A 22,388-nucleotide genomic window follows, 5' to 3' on the forward strand; every position below is an offset into this window, starting at 1 on the left:
ATTTAGTGTTTCATTGTGGCTTGCTATTTACTTAATAGATTTATTTAAAACTGTTAAATGTGGTTATTGTGGATCATTCTTTAGAACACACAGAGCAGTTGATGTCAGTATGAAAAGAGAAAGAGTACACAACGTGCATGAGGAACATCCAACACACATTCTTGGAAAAGGAAATGGAATCTACTCTAAGCTATTTCTCCTCATGGAAGTAATTATCAAATAGTAATATTCACCAGTAGACATTTTCCATGTATCTAGGAAGTTTTTACTGTTTATGACCATGAGTCAAAGATACAGCCATTTCATCAGCAATAACAGAGTCGCTGATTAATCACTAATAACACTTTTAACTAATTTGTGTGCCTTTTAAGTAACTAAATTATCTGTCATGTGACTTAATATTTACATAGAGTAAAAGAAGAAACAGCTTTGTGTTAGTGTGTAAAATAAACATATTCTTTAGCTCAAAGTTTAAAATCTACTTGTTCACTGAATTATAAGAAACCTCAACCAAATTTTATCAAAATGCATAAAAATTAATGTTGTGTCTGTTTTACATGTATATAAATGAAAGTCCCATGACTGTCCAAGCATACTCATAAACTAGAAATATTTAATCTAGAAGTAGACTTTGAAAGATACTGCTATGATTATATATTTAGGGGCTATAACCAGGGAACTTCATTAGCACTAGAGGGTAAGGAAACAGAATCAATTGATCAATTTTTTATTATACTGTCATCACTTTCAAGATTAACTAGGAATTTTAACTTCAGTTATTACACAAAGTGTATAGTACATTTTTACTAAACTATAATGAATGAGAAATATTTCAAATTATTGATTTGTACAGCTTATGTAAATATTTAAGCCTGGCTTCAAGCCTTTCCTTTTAAAAGCCATCTCTTTAACAGTAAGTTCTGGTTCAATGAACTGACTAAAACATACTTTCTCCCAGTTGTTAGCAAACTGAACACTTTTTAAAGCCCATGTTCAAAAGTTGATATTTATCTCCTTTTAAGAAAATACATAAGAAGTCTTTTGCGGGGGTATCTTTGTGGATCTCCGTGGGCCTCCCTAGCTTTCTGCTTCCTCCCCTTCTCATGTGGTCTTCATTTACCATGGTCTCCTATTCCTTGTTTTCCCTCTCTTTTCTTGATCCAGCTAGGATGTCCCGCTCTCTTTCCCTTGACCGTCGCCCTTCATTGCTCCCACTCATGACCAGGCTGTTCATGTAGATCTCATCCATTTCTCCGTGTCTTTCTTGGGGTCCCGTTTTCCAGTGGCAATGGTCGAGAGACGGCCGGGACTGACCTACTCTGGTGATGGGATGGCCAAACACCCTGATAGTTGTGCCAGAAACCCCATCCAAGGACTGAGGAATCTGGATGCAGACATCCACGGCTGGGCCTCTGGTGGAGCGCTGGGAGTCTAATTAGTGAGAAAGAGGAGGGTTTATATGAGCGAGAATTGTTGAAGCCAAGGTTGGATAAAGCACAGGGGCAAATAACCAAATGAATGGAAGCACATGAACTATGAACCAAAGGCTGAGGGTCCCCCAACTGGATCAGGCCCTCTGAATGGGTGAGACAGTCATTTGGCTTGATCTGTTTGGGAGGCAGCTGTGCGTTGGTGCCGGGTCCTGGGCTCGTTGCATGAGTTGGCTGTTTGAAACCTGGGACTTATGCAGGGACGCTTGACTCAATCTGGGAGGAGGGGACTGGACCTGCCTGGACTGAGTCTATGAGGTCGATCCCAGTCCTCGGGGGAGACCTTGATCTGGAGGAGGTGGGAGTGCGAAGTGGGCTGGGGGGAGGGGGAGGGGGCGGGAGGGGGAGAGCAGGGGAATCTGTGGCTATTATGTGGAACTGAATGGTGTTGTAAAATAAAAAAGAAAATACATAAGAAGAAAAAAATACAGATCGCATTTGCATGAACTCTCCAGGTCATAGCTTATCAACATAAATCAATCACTGAATGATTGGGAGGCCACTGAGAAGAAGGTAAAGGACGATAATTTGCTAAGAATAAAATACAAATCCATTAAAAGAATCAAATCTAGAGATAAACCAAAATTACATATGCAATATGTAATATCCTAACCTATGTTCACAATTACCTATGTTCATTATTTAACCAAATGGAGGCCATGAGCTGAAAAAAATACCAGGTAAATAAAATTCTATTGTATATTCTGTACAGAATGTTGACTACAACCTCTGCTGACCACACAGAAAACAGAAACGGCAAAAGTGACTTTTGATGTGCCTTCTCTGAAGGTGACATCATTATTGTACACTTGCAAAGGTATCTTTGATCACAAAACTGGACATGGGTTCTTTTCAAAACTGCTGTAATCAATTAATCAGCTTTTCAAAATATGCATTAAGATTTTGAAGTTATAGTTTAAACAGATCTCTAATAATAATTTACTAATGTGGTCCTGCTCTTCAATACATGTTATTGATAATATTTCATTTCAATTTTAGTTTCATGCCATTAATAATTATAATAGCTCAAAAATATAGAGTTAGAAGATAACTACTGGCTACTGTGTCAAATCAATTAATTAGTAATAACCTTCCTTCTTCCTTAAAACATTTGTGATGGACAAGGTGTCATAAAAATTCAAACAAATAATACAAGGAGATAGAAAAGTTAATTTAATTACACTTGTGCCCACTTGGATTTTTGTCAAATTTTAGGCCACACAAAGTCTTGTGAATGGGAGTGATATTTTTATTGTATGTTATGTATGTCTTCACTTCAAAGTATTTAAACACATTCATCATGTCAATTAAAATACCAGTGACTTGTATTAATATGAAGGAAAGGATTATTTTTAATGAAAAAGGTTAACAAATGTCATTTCTACTTCTGAACCACAAAGTGCGAGTTTTGTACAGTCTAAAAACCTATTACTTTTTCTTTTGACACAAAAAGAGACATATAAATTTTAGTTAAGACCAATATTTATACATAGGCCAAAGATCTCATTCTCCCCCATCTTCTCTACAACCATAATCTACCAAATATTCCTTTCTCTCTCCTGCACCATCTGTCTTCTGTGTTTTACTTGTTCTTGTATCTTTAAAAAACATTTAAATTTTCTAGTTTTTCCAATCATTAAAAAATGTTTTTATTTTTAACAGCTCCCCCCATTAGTCTCTCTATTATATCTATAATATAAGCATTATATTATATCTATTTCTTAGTTTAGAGCTAGAAAGATATATGTAGGGAGTATACTAATCTAAAAGCCTTCTTTGTATGAGATCAGGAAAGGATAATTCAGAATTTTTAAAAGAACTAATGAATTTGGAACAGTCATTACAAAAACAAAATAAGAGCTTATTAGATATGCATATTGAAGTTGCTAAGCTATCACATTGCATGCACTTGATACCAACCTCCTCCTTCTAGGTATTATATCTATGGATAGCTATGCATGTTTGATTTTTGAGAGCTAATTGAATTTAACCAATTTACTTTTACTGTGAAAGCTCATTTATTTTTATTTCAAGAAATAACTATGTACTATTATACTGGGATTGGTATAACAGCACCATAGTTTGAATAGCTAAACCAGAGACATTTATTTTCTCAAATATCTAAGGACTGGGAGGTCATTATCAAGGTACCAGGCAAACTCATTTCCTGTTCAGAGCTCTCTTCCTGGCTTGTGGACAGGCACCTTTTGCAGGGGTTGTTCCTGTACGCTCATGAGAAGAAAGTTCCTTTATTGTAAAGTCAGGGATTAGGATTAGCACCATATGCTTGTGACCTTGCTTAATTACTTCTGCACATGTGTCTTAGGAAGGAGATATACAACCTGGTACAGAAAAATTATGAATCAGTTTTAGCTTAAAAGTCTATATTTAAATATACTTCTATGTCAGCCAAATGCTTATTATTAATAAGCTATTATTTTCTGAATTTTATATGATTGACTTGACTAGTTACACCCTCATGTCATTATATTGCTTCCATGTGGACATTTCACATATGATTTTTGACTCTTGTGTAATTACATCATTTTGAAGTATGTGACTTTCTACTTAAAATGCGACATCACATTTTCTGAGATGAGCTGTAATCTCAGAGCTCATTAAGCAAAAGGAAACACAGCAGAAGTCAATTGAGAAGGAAATAAAGAGATTCAAGAGTCATTGTGGGAATCCACAGAGGGCTCCAATCACTGGTTCCAGCCTGTTTCTTATGTGAGTCTCAATCCTTGGAACACATTAATGTCTTCTGTAGACCTTTCTTTTTAACTAAGCTTAACAGAATTCAATCTGCTTCTTGTGGTTCAGATTTTTAACTGAATCACCTGCACAGACAAGATTTTTGGTTTTTTGTTTTTCAAGATAGAGTTTCTCTGTGTGGCTTTGGAGCCTTTCCTGGAACTCACTTGGTAGCCCAGACTGGCCTCAAACTCACAGAGGTCCGCCTGCCTCTGCCTCCAGAGTGCTAGGATTAAAGGCATGTGCCACCACCACCCGGCAGACAAGATTGTTAAAAAATGGTCTCCATCAGCTGTCTCCACTTGCTCACCTCATACCATCAAAAGTCTGTAATGTACCTTATACCATGCGACTTAACATTATGAAGACCAAGCTGAACAGCTTTTGTTATGACCCACCAAGTCATGTGCACTATAGTTGGCTTCATAAGTAGGTCGCTGATATTCTTACATGGGTTTTTGTTCTACTCGGCATCTTTCCTCACATGTGCCTTCCTTCTGTTCCTGGAACATGCCAAGTATGTTTTTATCCGATGCTCTGTTAAAAAGACACTTTTCATTCACACCCATGAGCCTCACCTTCATACACACCTGCATACAGTCTTGTTGGCACAATATTTCACCTTGCACTTACCTATTTTAATATGATTTTCATGGTTCTACACCTCTGTGTGTGTGAATTAAATTCTGTATTCACTCATAATATCTTATATATATACTATGTAAACATTATCATGTTATTAGTAGATATAATTCCTTCATGCTTTTCCCAATCTCAGCCCACACTCACCACCATCCAAAAAACTATCAGACACCCTAAAGGAAGATGCTATTTCAATTTTATTTGTATTATATAGCCTGTGTTTTCAACATAGTTTATGCTTAATAAATGGCAATATTCCATCATTTTTACATATGTTTACATATATTAAACCAAGACATTTAATACTTACACTGTTCTTCCCCCCCAACCCCCAGAGCTGAGGACCGAACCTAGGACCTTGCGCTTTTTGGCAAGCACTCTACCACTGAGCTAAATCCCCAACCCCATTTACATGAGGGAGGCATGGAAGATGTAATCAAATAACTAATTTGCAGAGCTTAAATGGGAATACTGTCTTCATACATGCCAGTGACTGCTTATTAGTATTGGCAGTCTAGAATGATGTCTTGAAACCAAACCTCAGGGTGATGCTGCAATTTGCAAAATAATAATGAGTCACACAAACTCTTTTTGACAAGGATAAAGGAGCTGATAGAGCACAACCATCATATCGGGCATCTTTGATTTAGTAACATTTTTGATCAGTTGCTAATTCCATACCTGTCTGTGTAATTATTATGTGGAAATTATTACTGAGACTGAATTCTCAGACCAAGATATCTTATTATTTCACTGGGTTAAAGGAAATACAGGCATGAAAATTAATTTTTAGGCTACTCTAAATGCTTTGTATCCTCGATCCATTAAAAAATGTTTCTTTCAGGCAATTAGTGGGTGCATATGTTTGCCTCTGACATTGCTAAGGCAAGGATCAGGAGAATTCATGTCAACGTCTCTAGCTTTGCCTCATAAGCAACTATCTCAACCTCATTATTTCATTTGCCAAGCAGAAGAAAATGCAGATTTTTTCCCAAGTTACATGAATAACCATCTATTCAACGAAATTGTAAATGGTCTTCACGGTTACACTTAATCACAAGTATGTGGAACTGAGCTTTTTTCTTTATTATTACTATTACTTTTCTTAGGATAGAATAATGAGTGACAAAGCATCCAAAGGTCACAACTGAATGCAAGTTCTCAAGTGAACAACCGCTGTATCAGAACAGAAAGGCTCCAGGCTTAGACGTGGTTCCAGAAAACAGCTGAATAATTCCATTTAGATTTACTGTTACTTAGCTCTGGGAAGTTGAAGTCAGAAATGTACATCTGATTGTGTAAACATAATGCTATTTCATTTACTTCCTAGGTCCAAACAATAGAAATGTGAGAATATTTGGAAATTAGTTTTTGTATTAATTCTCCACATGGCCCCAGGACAGAAACAAATGTTATAATCCATTGTGTGTTATTTGAAAATAAATTACTATTTATTTTCTTGTGAAAAATATAACTTTCTAAGGTAAAGCTTGTTTGGAGCTCAGTATTATGATATGTGATACAAACACACAACATCAAGAAAGTAAACAAACATAACCATATCAGTCAGTCCTCTTTTCCTGCTATTATCTAGATATTGTTAGCAATATTCATACTCATGCTGTGGTCCTAGACCCAGACAATTTTCTGTCTGTAGTTCTTTCCTGAGTTCCTTCAGAACTACAACCTCAAACACATTGAACAATCTCACCTGTGATGTATGACAAATGTGTTATATAAATTTCCATCAACCTAATTTTCCCATTTCACCCACTATCCAGATTTGATCCCCATTTCTCTTTTGAAACATTGGTTGCATATACGTCAAAGGCTTTAATTGTGCCAGGTTCAGTATCAAGTTTGGTTAAATCAGCTCACTACTGTTCCATGCACGGAGCTGAAGTGACTTGGGAAAATTGTACATAATGCTGGCTGGTGACCTTTTAAATTTATAGCTATAATAAACCTCGGCTGGGCTTGAATGCAGTCATGAATCTGATACTATTTCCCATCTTCTCATATTTCTTACACCTCTTTCTTTGTCCTCATCTCAGATCAGCAGTTACTTTCACAGTCACTGAAGTACATGAGCAACAAAGAGAGCCTTTCTTAGCACTGCTAATTACCACGCCTCTCCCTAACTGTCTCTCTTAATTCACTCCCAAAACATAAACCATTGTGGCCATGTCGAAAGCCAGTCTCTGCTCTTGTACTGACCATGTCCCTTTCACCAGAGAAAAGACTTGGCTCTGACAATTTCACAGGTTTCTTCATCAATGTAATGAATCCCTTCATGTTATATTTTCCCATCTATGAACACACTACTTTTATCATCTTTAGAAAAAAGCTAAACAAATAAACTAAAAGGATTCTATATCTCTTTTAGCTTACCTGAACTATCTGCTCACTTTCTGAGCAGAATTCCTTTGAACATTGGGCAATCCTACCCTTCCCACATTGTCTTGTGAACTTGTCCCAATGAGGCTTTCTCCTTATTGTCCCAACAGAACTCTTCATAAGGTCACCAAAGCCCTCTCTCTGTGTGTGGTCACTCTTTAGCCATCCCAACACTTACCAGTGACAGTCCCTTCACCTTGTGTGGGCACCTTCTTCACTGCCCCTCCTCTTCCTAAAGTCTAAGCAAGCAGGGCCCAGTCAAGCCTTTTACATTTCTGCTCTTATTTCTCACTTCCTAGGTGATCTCGGCTAACCTTGAATCTTCTATGCCATCTAGAAATTATTTCCCAATTTACAGTACTATGAAATGTCTCTACCTTGAACCCTAGACCTATATGACTTTAAGAGTTACTTGACATATTTACTAACCTACCTAACAGGTATCTCAAATCTAGTAAGCATCCCAAAATAAACCCGTAGTAGTTTTCCCAAAATAAATTTCTATATCTTAATGAGAGCAAGACTTAGCTGATCTGAATAGAAGCCCAGCATTGTGTTTTGTGCTTTGGGTTAACCTTTCATGCTCTAGACAAGCCTGTGGAGTAATTATACACCCTAATTCTGCCTTCAACCTTTACACTTGCCACTATGTTCCCATCTGCCATGGTCATGCCATAATCATCTCTGCCCTAGACTGGTGGAAAAGCTCTTTGTGGTTCCTGTGATATCTGCTCTGCTCTCCCTGGTTTACTTTGCCCTAAGGACACCAGTGTCTTTGGTGACTCTGCAACAAGACAGGCATGTTCCTTCCTGCTCAGTGCATTTGCCCACTACGTTTTCTCCAAGACTCCTCTTCTAGATGTCTACATATCTCATTCCATCTACTCCTTAAGATACTTTTTCAAATAGTCTGTGATAGTTTGATAAGAATGCCTCTGTAGGCTCATATATTTGACTATTTAGACATTAAGAAGTGGCACTATTTTAGAAGAATTAGGAGTAGGTATGGCCTTATTGGGGGTAGTTTATCACTGGAAATGGGTTTAGAGGTTTTAAAAACCCACGCCCAGCCCAACCAATTTCTCTCTCACTCTCTCTCTCCCTCTCCCCTCTCTCCTTTTCCTTATCTGTCCCTCTGCCTACAGAACAGGGTGTAACTCTCAGCCACTGCTCTAACTTCACCAATGCCTCCATGCTCCTGCCATGCCCCCACCATCATAATAATGGACTGACCCTCTGAAACTGCAAGCAAGCACCCAGTTAAATGTTTCCTTTTACAAAAGTTGCCTTGGTCATGGTTCTTTTAACAGCAATAGAACAGTGGCTAAGACAGAAGTTGGTACCAGGGCCTGGTGTATTATTCTCACAGGCCTGACCTTGCTGCTTTGTTGGTGGAATGTGGACTATGGGTTAGGAAAGCAGTTGAATGATTTAAGTGGGGCTTAATGGGCAATAGCAATAGAAGCATGGAAGACAGAGGTGCTGAGAGCCATGTAAATCATTATGGATCCAGCTCAAGAAGTTTCAGAGGGGAAGACTATTAGTAAGAAGCCTAGAGACTGACCATTCTTATGGTATCTTAGCAAAGAATGCAGCTGCTTTTTGCCGTTGTTCTAAAAAATATGCCTGAGACTAAACTAAGGAGTTTTGGATTAATAGCATTAACAGAGGAGATTACAAGACAGTGTCATGTGGTTAATAGTCATCAGTCATGTGCAGATTTATAATGAAAAGGACAAAGCTAGACAAAGAAAAATACAAAATGCACAGTTTTGAGAGAAAAGGAGCACCAAGGAAAATATAATGGTGTTAAGTCCAGTGCTCAAGGAGATAAAAAGTTTAATGAAAAGCGTGATGCTAAGTGGAATAAAGGGAGTGGGTGACCTCAGGGCAAGACCCCATCCAGCTAAGCTTCCAACTTGTGGAAATAAAATAAAAATAAATTTAAGCAGTGAAGGAAACCATCAACAAGAGAAAACTTACACAAATGTAACTGAAGGGGATGTGGCAGGTTCCAGCCCAATCAAGCAGCAGAATTTGGCAGCTTTGGCCATGTGGTTCTGGCTTTAGAGTCAAGGATATAAAAACAATGTTGTAGAATCTTCCTCTTCAGCTAAGGAAAGCCTCTGAGACTAGGCACATGTCAGGGGTGTCCCTGTATTGAGGCTCAGAGAGGCTGTGACAATGAAGACTTGACTGAGGTGGAGACCCCAAGATGTTGGAGGTGCCAGAGTCAATGGATACCTGCCATGGAAAGCTGAAGACCAAGTGTAGAACCAGCCCAAGGGAGAAATATGTTGGTCAACAAAGCAGTTGAAAAGAGGTGGAGATCTGAAGAGCACTTTGACATCAGACATGGAAAGGCGGAGTTTGGAGTTTGCCCTGCTAGATTTCATTCTTGCTTTGGTCCAGTATTTTCTGACTATGCTTCCTCTCCTTCCTTTTAGAATGGAAATGTGTATTCCATGCCGCTGTATGTTGGAAATATGTGATCTGCTTATTAATTTTGATTTTTTACAAGGGGTTACAGTTAAGAGATTGCCATGGGTCTCAGAAGAAACTTTGAACTTCGGACTTTTAAACAGGGTTGAGAATGTAATAGACCATAGGGACTTTTGAAATAGTACTGAATGCAATTTTGTATTATGATATGATTACAAGTCTATGGGGGCCAGGGAGTAGAATGGAGTGATTTGTATAAGAATGGCCCCTGCAGGCTCATATAGTTGAGTGGTTAATCATCAGAAAGTAGCCTGGTCTACAGAGTGAGATCCAGGAGAGGCACCAACCAAAACTACACAGAGAAACCCTGTTTCGAAAAACCAAAAAAAAAAAAAAAAGCAGGATTAGAAGGTATGGCCTTGTTGGAATAGATGTGGCCTTGCTGGAGGAAGTTTATCACTGGGGGTGGATTTGGAGGTTTCAAAAATGTACATCAGACCCAGTGTCTCTAGCTAGCTAGCTTTCTGTGGATCAGGATATAACTCTCAGATACTGCTCCAGTGACATGAGTGCCAGCGTGCTCCTGCCACAATGATAACGGACTCAGCCTCTGAAACTGTAAGCAAACCCCCAATAAAATGCTTTCTTTTATAAGAGTTGCTGTGGTCATGGTGTGTCTTCACAGCAATAGAACAGTGACTGACTCATAACTCATAAGAAAAAGTCTCTTTTTGATATATATATATCTTTGTATTTAGTATATGAAGACTCTATCAACATGGTATTTCAGAGGCCAGTTGCTTTTAGAATCAGGAAAAATAGATTAATGGAGCTATCACCCATTTATAGGGTCAATTATATTCCTAGAGCATCTTTTAAATATTTTTGCTATTTTAACTGATATTTTCCACCATGGACACAGAAGCTTTTATTTTTAAAATAATAGCTAGTAAATACAATGATATACCTGGGATGGCTAGTTGCCTATCAATTGGCACAAGCTAGAGAGTCATTCTCAAAGAGGGAAGCCCAATTGTGAAAATGCTGAGATCAGACTGGGAAGTCTGACACACATTTTATTCATTAATGATTGGTGAACGATGATGGATATGGGGAGACCAGCTCACTGTGGATGGTGCCACCCCTGGGCTGGTGGCCTTGGGTGCTATAAGAAAGCAGACTGAGTAATTCATGGATAGCAAGCCAGTAAGCAGCCTTCCTTCATGGTCTCTGCTTCAGTTCCTGCCTCCAGATCTGGCTTTGAGTCCCCTGCTGACTTTCTTTGATAATGGACAGCCACGTGAAAGTAGAAATGAAATAAACCCTTTCCTTTCCAAGTTGCTTTTCATCATGACGTTATATCCCAGCAATAGAAACCCTAGCTAAGATAGTACATTTAACAGAAGTGTTTATTAAGCTTAATAGAAACACAAAATGGGTTAGTAATTATCATAAAATGTATATTCCATTTATTTGGGATTCTAAATTTGCTTTCTTATTTATGTATGTGTCTACATGTGTGCATGTATGTGCACATATATGAGGTGCCCATGGAGCTCAGAGGGGTATCAGATCCCATGGAGCTAGTGTCAAAGGTGTTTGTGAGCCACCAAGGGTTCTGAGAACTGAGCTCCCTCCAGTCATCTGGAAGAGCAGGACGAGCTCCTAGGTGCTGAGCCATCTTTCCAGCCCCATATTCGTTATTCCTTTAAGAGTTGATCACAGCACCTAATTGGCATGCTTATCTTAAAATGCATATAAATTTTAAGGACACAGTATTATATCTGCTGTTGTAAAATATCTTACACTCATAAATCATTTTAAACAAAATTAGATAAAAATAATACCAAATTGAACTTTTTTTTCACATGCTACTGACAATATATAAAAACAAACTCATTGCAAGTTAAAAAATGAAAATAGTAAGACTTCATCAAAGGCTTTAGGGACAAATTTGCTATTGAAAAGAGTGACTGATAGTAGAGGTCTCAAACTTGATCTTTCCTTACAGCCAGCCATCTGAACAGTTGGCTAAAGCGCTGGTGGCCAGTTTTTATCCCTATATCTTTGATAGCAAATATGGGGTAAAGCTGGATAACTTGCATCTTCAGCTCTCAAACTGCAGGCTCACACAATCACACACACTTACCGCTTTGCAGATAAAAATCCCGGTAGCTCCCTACCCTTACAGAAAGAAAATCACATTTTTTTTTTCTTCATTCATTGTGTGGTGTCAGAATTTTCCCCCCTGCCCTTTGTGGTATTCAGATCAACTTCATGTCAACATCCCCGCCCCCCAACACCCCAAATGGTGCCGTTTCAAAGCCATGTGGCATTGGGACATATATTCACTCCGTGTGTTATTTAGCAACAGGTACAATTTGTAATCTTTTACGTATGACTCCCTATTGTGTTACTTCTGAAAAGGGAAATCTAGGATAAAATGAAGGGAAGCTTTGGAGTGTCATAGAGAATTACATCAAAAATCAAAGTAAGAGCACTTCAGAGAGCCCGAGTCAATGGTGTTATTCTTGATTTACTAACTAGATGTGCAGCTGATTCTTTAAAACTCCACTTGCCAACATACAGAGAAAATCTTCCGTTTCTCCATCAGCCTGGACTTTCCACTGGCATTTTCCTATTAAGTGTGTTTTCCAACTTAATCAAAATCATTTTTTCCAGCCACCATCTTTTGAAGTTTTGCAAGATTAAAGGGTCTGTGGACAGAGACAGATGGGGGAAAAAGAAGAGTACCGAGTGCAGTTCTGACTGGAAAGTAGTTAGCGTGCTCGCCTTGCTCTAAAGCATAACTTGATTGAGAAAAATGAGATCCTCACATGTATATCTCTCTCTCTTATTTACAGTTCCTGATAAACAAGAAAGTGGAGACAAGTTCTCAAATGAGCACAAGATATCACAGAGAGCTACCCTGCTGAGCCTGCACAAGAGGCAACATCTGTTTCCTCTGCTACTCTTAAACCCTTGGCTCAAGTCTCTTCCTTCTTAGAGCCTCATTTTCCCTGGAAGAAAGTCTTATTCAAAATTATGATATAACTGTGCTCCATGTATCTTATAAACTCAAGAGTCTCACAACTAAGCATAAATGTGTAAAAGTGTTTTATAAGCATACCCAACTTTCAAAAGTATGAAAACACTTTGACACAAATCAGTGATGTCAAAGTCCCTGCTCTGTGGTCCTGAGATAGTTTCACACAGCTATGATGTCATGCTGTGTAATATTTTGTGTTCTGACAAATAAGGCTTGCTTAGAGATCAGAGGGCAGAGCTAGCCACTAGTTAACCATGAAGGCCAGGCAGTGGTGGCACACACCTTTAATCCCATCACTTGGGAGGCACATGCCTTTGATCCCAGCACTTGGGAGGCTCATGCCTTTAATCCCCGCACAATTGGGAGGTGAAGATGAGAATAAAAGGTGGGTGGTAACAGGATCTCATCCCCTTTTGCATCTGAGGATTTGTAGAGGTAAGAAGTCTCCAGTGGCTGCTGCTCAGCTTCTCTGATTATTGGAGAAATTATTTTGGCCATTCCACATAGTTAAAAGGATATTTATTTAATGGCGTAACACACAAATTAAGTAATGGGTAGGTCGCAGGGTCTGGGGAAGGTGTAACGCAGTCCAGCGGTGTTCTCCGGAGCTCTGCACAGTCAATCTGCACCAGTCAGCGTCCCGGCACCGAGTGAGCGCCCAGAGAGAGCGCTGGCCCATCCAGCTCTCCGGTCCCCAGGCGCCTCCCCTCGCCCCGCCTCGTAGGCGTGACAGTTGCCAGAGTCTCAATGGGGGTTGGAACTTCCAGAACCAAGCTGGAATGGCTACCCACTACATCATCCCCTTTTTGTCAAAATAAGAAGGTTCTAAACTAATACAAGACAATATACAAAGGAATGGTTATCAAATATTGTCCAGAAATAATGAGAGATAATGACCTAGATAAGATGTAACTACAACCAATGCAAACAATATCAAGCAAGAAACACATACTAAAATCCAGAGAAGTATAGAGCATAGGTAAACAGCATGTTATAAAGATCATTCAAAGGTGTCCTATCCTAAAGAACCTGAATCTAATACTTAATATGTTCTATCTAAGATATTATATATACTAAGTTGTAACTATAACTGCTAGTCTTCAATCCCATCAAAGACCTGAGAAGGAACATAATGGTACCTGAGAAATGGTAGATGGATGCAAGCAACTTTCGGGAATCTTGCAAGAGTAGACCAAGACAGCTGGCAGCCTGGACAGTCACCTAATGTTTCTGAGCATTGTTGGTGCATTCAAATTGGCTACAGGCCTAGAGTATCTGACAGACCATTTTCAGAAGCAGGATTTCTGAAAGACCATCTTACCCTGTCTTGGCAGAGTACAGTGGTCACTTTCCTTGTGTCCCACTTGATCAGAAAGGACAGCATTGCATTTAAGATAGGACATCTTCTTTAATATTGTAACTGTAATTCTTGCTTGATAATTGTTTTGTTATATGTACTTTTACCATGTTAAAGTTAAAACCTTCCTTTTTAAAAAAAGAAGAAAAGGGGAAGTACTGTGGATATCACTCTATATAAATAAAACACTGATGGCCAGTGACCAGGCAGGAAGTATAGGCGGGACAAAGAGAGAGGAGAATTGGGGAAACAGGAAGAAGGGAGAGACACTGCAGCCACCGCCAGGACAAGCAGCATGTGAAGACACTGGTAAGCCACCAGCCACGTGGCAAGGTATAGATTTATAGAAATGGGTTAATTTAAGATAAAAGAACAGTTAGCAAGAAGCCTGCCACGGCCATACAGTTTATAAGTGATATAAGCGTCTGAGTGATTATTTTATAAGTAGATTGTGGGACTGCGGGGCTTGGGGAACCTGGAGAGAAGCCCTCCAGCAACACTGATCTTTCAGGTTATTACCCTATATTTGACTCTTGGTTTTTATTGATAAGACTAATTAGGATCATGCTTCAATGTCACACAGCTATGATGTCACACAGCTGTGACAATGACACTATTAACCTGAGCTCATACCATAGTAAAAGAGTCCAATCTTCTGTAACTTCTACTTTAATTCAGAATAAAGTTTTTAAAATGTTTCCTTCAAATATTGTTACAGTGATTATTGACTAAAATACAATTAGACAAAATATTAAAACCAGAACTTATCTGTGTCAAAATAATGAATTGAATATGGAGTAGAGTTTATCCTGGCCATACATAGATATGAAGCATAGAGCATTATTGAAAAAAAATGGTTATAGATTTAAAGAACTTAAAAGGTTCTGTGGCTCTTGGTCATAAAAGAAATGATATTCCATATGACAAAAATGAAAATTATTGATTTACCAGCCTTGCCAAGATAATCACAGTTTTGGCATACATCACTTTTCTCTATGTCATGACATTAACAATAAAATTCAAGGACCTAATTGGAGCATATCAATATGTGGAAGTTAATGAAAACTCAAGATACTGAATTTGAGAATAAATTTTTCTTCAATTAAATGAAGGGAAAATGTCTTTGATCATTAGTTATCATTTAATGAACTTCTACATTCCTAAAGGATGACTCAAAAATAAATAAGTGAACTTTGGGATAAATATGAAAGACAGTCTATCAAACTGTTTGCTATAAATGAACAAAGATAAAGATTTTAAATAACTTCTGAATAAAACAGAATTAATGAAATGGAATTTCTGCTGTGGAATGTCTTTCTATATGTTGTAGACATGTGTGGCTCTCACTGGATAATAAATAAAGCTGTTTTGACCTATAGCAAGAAAGCTTACATCTACGTGGGAAATCCAAGCAGAGACACAGAGAGAAGAAAGGCAGAGTCAGGAGAGACATCAGCCTGCCACTGAAGGAGCAACAAAATGCCAGCAGATGGGTAGTGCCACAGCCATGCGGCAACATATACATTAATAGGAATGGGTTAATTTAAGATGAAAGAGCTGGCTAGCAAGAAGCTGAAGCCATAGGCCATACAGTTTGTAATTAATATAAACCTCTGTGTGATTATTTTATAAGTAGTTGCGGGACCATGAGCAGGAGAAATTTGTCCCAACTTCCAGGTGAGACACAGAGAAACTCCCCTCTATATACGGTGCCCAATGTGGGACAAGAGATTCCACTTAAAAAGTGAGAGAACTTAAGAAGAGATTCTAGTACAGAGATAAGAGCAGCTTCCTAGTTCGTGTCTCTCATGCGGGTCTCGGTACAGAGATGATAAGGAATTTAAGCTTGAGCACACCATGGCGGATTTCCACCGAGGTACCTAGAGGTATCTCTAAGCCATGCAGCACACAGGATGGTTGATTTAGCTTTTACTAGTACAGACAGAAAAAAAAGGGGGGGTTACATGCTGATGATGGAGGTGTAGACCCACTGCTTCCCAGAATTAGCAGTGAGCATGGCTTCCAGTGCTGGAGGTAAATATATCTCCACCATGTTGGGAAGCTGAGGTGGGCAGAGCCGGCAGCCAGGGCTGCCGCTTCAATCCTAGCCACACTACAGTTTAAATTAATGGTCAAAAATGATTACAGATACACAATAAGGCAGATTCAGATGGAAAAATACTTATAAACAGTTTACAATATATGTAAAAATATACGTAGGCTTGAAAGAGAGAGAAAAAATATAGACAATTATATAAAGAAATAGATAATTTTAAAAAATAAAATCTTTAAAGAGACAATAAGAATATGAAAGTTAAGCCACATAAAGATGAAAATTACATTTACACAAAGAATCTGGATACTACTACATATTATATTGTTTGGGGGATTTGTAACTACAAAGAGACATTTGATTGTAGGGGCTACCAAGTTAAACCAATATGTATATTTTAAAGGTATCTTGACTTCAAAATTTATGTCTAAGGATATGTTGATTTGGAAAAGAGGTTCTGCTTTTGTTTCCACAGAAGGTGAGAATTTATAGATTGCTTTCAGGCTAATATGGTTTGATCAACCAAGATCCCCTGAAAGGTCTCCGATGACAGTCATGGCATCCAACATCCAAAACAGCTTCACAGCAACTGGTTGAGGTGATCCAGCCTTACAGATTACTACAGACAAAATTTAACCATAATTCTTAATTTCTTCAGTATCGCCATAAGATTGCCAGTGCCCTCAATCAGCAGAAAGTAGTATGGGAAGCTATGCCCAAATTCCCAAAATAGTGTTTATGAATGTTTATTTTTATTTAAAGTGGGTTGATTATAAATGCAATCTCTTTCTAACAAAGAAAAGGGGATATAGATGTGATAGGATAAAAGAGTAGATTGTTGAATCTACTTTTAAAGAGCAACAACTTGTTTGAAATGTTTTACATTGCTATGGATTTTGGTTTATTGTTACAAATTTAACATTAATTTTGCTATACTACATATATATTTCTACTCTTGTTTAAGATATTATGTTTATGCAACTCATTAAAATTATAATATATAATTAAGAAATACAGATTAATAATTAGTCATCTATGATAATCAAACTTATAGTCATGTTATTTATGTTTTCTAGTTATATATAGATATATTTCAATTAGGTAGATAATCTTCAAACACTTCAAAGACCTACAGAATATGGCATTTAAAATGTTTTAAGAACTTAGACTTTTCTGGATATTGAGACACGTCTGCTCCTGGCAGCACCAATCTACTTCAGAGAAGATGATGGGCATCTAAGAAACTACATATGGAGTTTGCTTTCTTTATGGCAAAAGTTAGCCATTTGGGTGAGAAACTGCTCTTGCATGCACTGTTTGACAGTATGGGACATGCAGGACCCATAGAAAGGTGACACACTGAACTTTGCAAGGTGAGATGGTCCCTCAGGTTCCTGCCTCCCAGAGGAAACTGCCAGACATTCTACAGGACACAGGGAGAAGTGATTGATGAACTTTGCCAGAATGGGTGAAACAGTCCTTAAAATTCCCTGCTTCACTGAAAGCTATGCCAGAGACTCTAGACCTGTAGGCTGAAAATAGATGCCCCAATGTTACAGAGGAGCTTTGGATGACTGTCCGGGCAGCCAGATGTCTCTGTCCTTTCTAGAATTGTGGAAGCTGCTTATAATGCACTTCCTGTTTACTCATGAAATATTATATCCTTCTGGGGTCTTTTACGGAATTGAAGACTAGATAGTTATAATTGTAGTTTTTCTTAGTCATGATAAAAGCTAAATTAGATATGAAACTTTAGACTCACAAAAATAGGATAGATGATAAAATATTTTCTTTAATTTTGTCAAGTACAAATAGACTAGATATTGTAACTGTAATTCTTGCTTGATAACTGTTTTGTTATATATAATTTTACTATGTTAAAGTTAAAAACCTTCCTTTTTGAATAGAGAGAATAGGGGAAGTGCTGTAGAATGTCTTTCTGTATGCTGTGGATCTGTGTGGTTCCCATTGGATAATAAATAAAGCTGTTTTGGCCTATGGCAAGAAAGCTTAGGCCAGGCAGTAAATCTAAGCAGAGACACAGAGAGAAGAAAGGCAGAGTCAGGAGAGACATCAGCCTGCTACTGAAGGAGCAATAAGATACCAGCAGACTGGTAATGCCATGGCCATGTGGCAACATATAGATTAATAGGAATGGGTTAATTTAAGATGAAAGAGCTAGCTAGCAAGAAGCTGAAGACATAGGCCATACAGTTTGTAATTAAAATAAGCCTCTTTGTAATTATTTTATAAGTGGCTGCAGGACCATGAGTGGGAGAGATTTGTCGTGACTACAGGGCTGGGCGGGACACAAAGAAACCTCCCTCTATAGAATTCCAGAAAAAAACAAAAACCTCATGTGAGGATCAAAAAGTAAAATACAGAATACCTTATCCCAAATGTCTTCTCACTGATATTAAAATAACTGCCACTATTCTATAGTGAACCCTGGATGTATTGGTTAGCCCCAATGTAACTGATCAAGTCCAAAGCTGAAGAGAACATTAAATACATGTTTATCTCTTTTGTTAATTTGTGGGTTTGACACTCTGCATTGTTTTCATATAAGAAAGGATACTAGTAAACACAACTATGGTATAACAAGATAAAAATTAGTGGAGAAATAAGGGTTAAGAAAAATAAAGATTGGAAGAAAAGGTAAAGCAGACTTAGCCCACAGATGAAGATGATTTTGATGATGGTCAATATATAGAGATGGTTACATACACAGAGCCTGTGAATAACACAATCCTAAAGTTGTGAAAGTTGAGTTGTAAATTTACTGCTGGATTTAAACTCTCAACAAGAGAGAAAGCTTTCTTTCTGAAATCTCTAATCTTGCAAAAAAAAGTGCTCAAAATAAACAATATTTGCCTCTGATATCATTTCTCAGTTTTCTCCATCATCTTCCCCTAAAAGTTTCTATATTTGTATTTTGGAATTGACTAGTGCTCAGTGAAATTTAACCCCCTTCATATGCTAACAACAATAATTGCCATGGAAAATGGTATTTATATTTGATATCCAAAAAAGCTCTTTGACACATTTTTTTATTTCCTCATACCCTATCCATTCTTCCCCCATTTCAGGTTGTTTTTACTCCTAAGATGAAATCATAATTGTATGTATAATATGTTTTTATAAAATATCTGTCCATTTTTCACTAGTGAGAATGCAAGTTAATAGGGCCATCACAACTAAACAGAACCAAGCCTCTTCAAATAGGAAAAATAGTATATTCAGCAATCGAATCTATGGATATATAAACTGGAAAAGAAATCAGTGAATCAGAAAGACACCTACATTCTCATGCTCATTAAGGCAAAACAGCCAAGAAATGAAAACAATCTAAGCATTTGTCTCCTGATGGATGGAAGGATAATGAAAATGGAATACTATTCAGCTATTTAAAAGCCTGAAATTCCATCATCTGTAACAACATGATCATTAAGTGTAATGAGCTAGACACAGAAAGGTAAATAATACATGCGTGAATTCATGGAATGCTCTCATGTAAGTTGGTAATGAAACAGCAATAGCCAAAGGCTGACAGCCAAAGGCTGAAGGGAGCAGGGTGAAAAGTTAAGGTACCAAGTCACAGTTAGACAAAAGCAAGACGTCCTGTGTGTAGTGCACAGAAAAATGGGCGGAGATCCTGATGATGCACTGTATACTTGAGAAAATTAGAAGACAGGTTCTAACAAGCATTTCCACAAAGAATGATCAAATATAAGAGGAAATACACATGTTTGGCCTGCTGCAAACAAGCAAGAAGTATACATCAGAATATCACACGGTATCCATAAATATGCACAATTTTATGTTTTATGCATTCATTTAAATAATTCAATTCAAATCTCAATGATAGTGAGATGAAGCGTTTACTGCTAATGGGGTCAGGAGCCGTTGACTAAGAGGAGTAGTACCACTGTTTTTCCAGCTTTTATCTAAAGTACATGCTGAGTGCCTTTATCCACCCACTTAATCTCTTAAACTTTGAAATCTAATTTCTTCTTTCAAATCCTCTTTTCTTGTTTTGTTTGGTCTCCTAACCCTTGAAGTACTCTTCGCCAACTCTAAATTTGGTTGAGATAATCCCTATTGATTCTTGTGCTTCTCATAAAGCTCCGGGCAGGAAAACAAATTCAAAAGCTGAAATAAATGTCACTGAGCTAATAAAAACAGTAAATGTGTTTAATATTTAGACCAACAATAGGAAACATAGCTTCAATAACCAATCTTTGACAGATTTTGCTAAATTTCTCGACTAATTTATGCATCTCTATGTGGCAGGTGCTATTATTACCTCTTTTTTTTTTTTTTTTTTTTTTTTTTTTTTGGTTTTTTCGAGACAGGGTTTCTCTGTGTAGTTTTGCGCCTTTCCTGGAACTCACTTGGTAGCCCAGGCTGGCCTCGAACTCACAAAGATCCGCCTGCCTCTGCCTCCCAAGTGCTGGGATTAAAGGCGTGTGCCACCACGCCCGGCTCTAAAAAGAGCTTTTTTTTTTTTTTTTTGGTTTTTCGAGACAGGGTTTCTCTGTGTAGCTTTGCGCCTTTCCTGGAGCTCGCTCACTTGGTAGCCCAGGCTGGCCTCGAACTCACAGAGATCCACCTGGCTCTGCCTCCCGAGTGCTGGGATTAAAGGCGTGCGCCACCACGCTGGGCTCTATTACCTCTTTTTATAGCTGGGGGAACTAAAGAGTTGCAGAGGAAATGCCTGGTCCAAAATCAAACCACTAGTGAGAGATGGAGCTGTGCATAGAACTTTAACAACATGCTGCCCATGGATGCTGACCCTGGAAGTGGCCTCTGCCGAGAAAGAACCCATCACAAATAGCCCTTCCTGCTTCTTATAGGATCCTAACCATGCTCTCTCCTATATCCAGATGCTAACGCACCTCCCTAGTAATATAACATCTACGACTAAAACAGGCTATTATTTATTATTATTCTTTATTCTTTCAATGTGCAGAATGATATATAAGAAATGTTATATTTGTATTTTCCATATATGCATAAGAAACAGATGGAAGGGGTCGCCTCTCTCTGGTCACTGGGCAGGAATAAAGCATTGCTAAAAACCTGTTAGCATCACTGCTGGTGTTTAATGATGAGTTTCAAAGGTTATGCTGCAACTGTTCTTTCTGATACTCAATCCCCTATAAATAAGGAAGCACTGTGTATGGGCCACTTTGACTTTCTAATTACCAGGAATTTGCCCTTGGTGCTTGGGCTTCCTTGAGCATCTGGGATGTCCGTCAATACAGATGGACAGGCCACCCTATCACCTGCAGCACTCATCCTGAACGTTTCCTGAAGCCTTGAAACAATTATGCAAAGATTGCAGTTGATTGGCTCCTACAGGCACAGCCTCCACTGGGGCGCTGAACAAGTTGTAATCCTGAGCCTCATGGACCATTTACACCTTGGTTAGAAGGAGCACACTTCTGGTACCATGTAAGTAAGTTGCTCAGGCTCACCCACAGGGAGACACTCTCTCATGTCATTTCCCATGGGCAGGAGGAAGAAGGAATGTAGAAGTAGAAACAGAGAGGGACAGGAAAGCAAAAGTCTGATAAAAAGCACCCAGAGAACCTGCAGGCCCTGGCTGCAGGAAGAGTTCCAGAGAATCATCAAGTCTTAATAACCAAAGGGCTCAGACCCCAGGCTGAATGCTGAAACACTGGCCACTACCAGAGGTCAGAAGTTCCAGTAGCTGAGGCCTGCAGGAAGACTGTAACATTTAGTTATGGGTCCTGGCCTCCAAAACAAGCTCAAAGTCCGGTAAGTATCAGAGAGTACTTTGTAAATATCAGAGAATACTGGCTGCTGTTTCCGACTGCAGACCCTCATCACTGGCTGCCATTTCCGACTGCAGACCCTCACCACTGGCTGCCGTTTCTGACTGCAGACCCTCATCACTGACTGACTGCTGTTTCCGACTGCAGACCCTCAACACTGACTGCCAAGAGCAGTGTTTAAACAGCTTTTGGTACACCCATAATTTCGATTCAGGTAGAGCATAAGGATTGACAGCTGGCCACCATCAAAAACAAGCTGAAAAGCTGAAACAAGTAACCGATGAAGACAGAAGCTAAATCCCTTTACTTCCCAGCATTGATGACTAGTCATTATTTTGTGCAATTTTCCTCCACAGCCCAATTTTGGCAACTATATGAATGCTGTGGATATTGTTTACCAAAA

Source organism: Peromyscus leucopus, chromosome 8a (assembly GCF_004664715.2).
Source record: "Peromyscus leucopus breed LL Stock chromosome 8a, UCI_PerLeu_2.1, whole genome shotgun sequence".
NCBI classification, from domain to species: domain Eukaryota; kingdom Metazoa; phylum Chordata; class Mammalia; order Rodentia; family Cricetidae; genus Peromyscus; species Peromyscus leucopus.